Consider the following 3,239-nt stretch of genomic DNA (forward strand, 5'->3'; position numbering starts at 1 on the left):
ACTTGCTGTATTATATTTTATTTTTTGACAGAAGTGTGTTACCATCCTGAATAAACTCAGATAGGTTTCTGCAACACATTCCCATTTTGCTTGTATTCTTATGTCCTTTTTATGTGTGTGAATGAATCAAATCAAATCAAAAGGACTGATTCCCAGTTGCAGCTGCTCACATCACACCAGAAGCTGCTGGTGTTCCGACCGAGTGTCACAAATGCAATGAATATTGTAGTTCTTAAGTATACCACCAGGTGCTACTTGACCACATCATCAGTGATGAACTTAAGGATATTTTGTGTCTTTAATCATCACACTCCCTCAGTGGATTCATGACCAAGTGGCCCACTACTCTATGGATCCTCCCCAGGATCTGAAGGAGCCATCTTGAGGCTTTCACCCACGAGGAAACCATTTTTAGACCTTCTTGCTAAAAGGAAAATAAATCGTCATTGAAATCCAGTCTAACCATCTTTGTACTTCAACAGGCTTTTTTTAAAATGTAAGATTCTTTCTCCATCTTTTCGTCCTGGTCTCACACCCACCCTCTGCTTTTAAGTCCCCCAGATGAAGAAACGAGTTTCTTTCCATTTTATTTCACTTCTTTCATTTTTTTTTTTTGTTTCTCTCTCTATTCTTTCTTCCTGAGAGTGACTTAATCATGTGGGAGAACCCCTTTCCGACCTTTTTTTCTTGTTCCAGCACAGGTGCATGCTGCTGTGGTTTTACTAAGCTGTCTGGAAATCGAATTAGCTTCACTCTATTGGTCACATCCTGTGTTCTGGATGTGATACAGCTATGAATTTGTATCCCTTATGGCAAAAAAAATATGTCCTTGAATCTTTTAATGGTTTGTTACGGGAAGTTGAAAAGATTTACAAAAATAGAAGTAAATCCTATACTTACAGTCTGGTCATACATAACCTATAAAATTTTATTTAAAAAGCTAATTTTCTCTTTGAGTAGTTTAGATTATCTATACATTATGCAAAATTTATGTCTGAGGAATATTAAATATGACTATATTATTGCAAATGATTTATTTAGCCTGATTATACAGAGACCTTTTCTCAAAAATGTATTTTGGCTCTCAACTGAACATGCTGGAAAAACACATTTAAAGATTATTCCATGTCAAAGACAGAAAATCAATTTTCATAGGCTATTACTGCAGGAAAAAGAACGTTTGAATTATTGGTTGGAGTTCCAGTGTGCTGTATAAACTTTGAGGCTTAGGGGAATATATGACTGTTGCACGAATTGTTTTTAAATTCATAAATACACACTGTCATTTCGAGGCTCTCCGGCCTCATTTTTCACCCGTGTTAAGTGACTGCTGGATCTCACACTCCAAGCCAGTAAATTCAGGCAATTAAGAAAATAAACTGAGAGTCCACGGGCCCCCAGAGTCCATTAATCTTTCTTTTTCTAATTATACCATGATATAGCCTGCCTGGTGAGGTGCCTGGCCATCAACAATGGGTAACCAGTAGACGACCACAACTATGTGGCCTCCAGTTCAACACGGTGAAACGTGTCAGGAACAATTAGCTGATACTCACAACTACCTTATGATATGTTGAGATTAAATAGTGCTGTGTTGACATGGGCTTGCCATGGTGACAAATAATTTTGTATTTATTTTTTTTATTTTAACTACCTGCCATCGTTTTCTGTGTTTTTGCGTGTAAGCGAATAGATAGTTCACCATCCCAACCAGAGCAGCACTGAGACAAACAACCTCACCTACAGGGACCATTTAGAGTCACCGATTAACCCATGAAGCATGTTTTTGGACTGTGGGGGGAAGTCCGAGTGCCCATAGAGAGGGGATGTCCAAACTTTTGACAGAGCAGATTTGATGAGGTAAAATGTCAGAGGACCAACATGCTTTGAACTATTTTAATAACTTTTCACACATTTCTTCACATAAAAACATAAACATCTAAAAATGTTGGTTAATTTTTGCACTGTTCACAGCCATTTACATGTAGTTTGTCAGGGTTTGCATGTCTTGTCTGGTAGTCCTTTTTGATATTGAACTCCTCCACACATCTGGCAAATGTAGCTGAAAAAAATGCCCCAATTTCCACTTGTACTGGAAGCGGTGGCCGTCACTGTCAACTTTCCTTTTTTAATTACAGTCGATTCTCTGGAAAAAGAGCAAGAAAGCGTCACAGAAGGGTTGCAGGGAAGTGCTACAATAGGTTTACAACGGCTTAAAATCAAATTTAGCCAATCACAATCAAGAAATCCTACACAGTTTTTAGAAAGTCCTGGAGGCTGGATATTACTGATTTTCTGAAAGGAGCCACTTTCTCTTTGGCTCTTTTTGCTTCTCTTTTACCGATGTGAAAAATAGTGGATGATGAAACTGATTAACAGCCATTACTTTGTTGTATTTTAGTAAATCTGCACAAAAAAATAAATAAAATTGATTAAACTGATACTGGCTATTTTTGACATTCTTAATGTATATGAAATTAAGTGTTCACAAACGTTTTTTTTTTATTCTTTTGATGCTTTAAATTTCTTTTAAAAGTTGTATTCAAGGTGAAAAAAGTCATCTAAAATTCATCAATCCAGCAGGCACTTTCTGTTCTGGGAACAGGCACAAACACACTTAGCTGCAGGAATAGATGGATGATTTCGAAGTGCTGTTGCCATTACACAAGGACACAGCTGTGAGACACTCCATTTGTCCAACATAATACGTGAGATTAATTTGCTTTCATTTTAAAGGATCATTTGAGGTGATGATGAGGAGGGACATCTGAGTCATTTCTAACCATTAGTGTAGAACATTCAACTTTTCATTAGTAAAACTTTGTTTTCACAAAGCAATTTTTAGGCCAGAGTTTGTATAATATAACACCACATTACCTTTTTATGAATGTCTTACATTATATAGGCATGTATTATTAGTATTTTTGTTTTTGACAGACATCCTTTCAGGAAAATTACATTTTTTACTAAAGCGGTGCAGTCAGTTCTGAAATAAAAACCCATTCGTGAGTAACAACACTTTTTCTTAACAGATGTCACTATTATAGGAAATGCGACACCAAAAAAGTCAGACTCTCATCTCTGCATTATTCATTATAGCAAAACCAAAGAGTTTCAGGTAAATTTCAAGTTAATACGTAAAAGTAAAAGTGAAAAAGGATACATCATTTAAATACATACCTGATGTAAATACTTGTAAAGAAGTTTAAAGATTTGGATTTTAATAAAATATTTGCATT

At 36.0% G+C, this 3,239-nt stretch overlaps 1 long non-coding RNA gene across 1 annotated transcript; it reads right to left on the bottom strand.

Moving 5' to 3' along the window:
* Positions 1 to 603: 603 nt before the first annotated feature.
* On the bottom strand, positions 604 to 2,325 carry LOC118600272. The gene is made up of 2 exons (XR_004949894.1): positions 1,772 to 2,325; positions 604 to 1,740 (listed from the first exon to the last, which is right to left on the bottom strand). It is a non-coding gene; the product is annotated as an uncharacterized LOC118600272 (long non-coding RNA).
* Positions 2,326 to 3,239: the final 914 nt, after the last annotated feature.

The sequence above is a fragment of the Oryzias melastigma genome, linkage group LG20 (assembly GCF_002922805.2).
Source record: "Oryzias melastigma strain HK-1 linkage group LG20, ASM292280v2, whole genome shotgun sequence".
Classification (NCBI taxonomy): domain Eukaryota; kingdom Metazoa; phylum Chordata; class Actinopteri; order Beloniformes; family Adrianichthyidae; genus Oryzias; species Oryzias melastigma.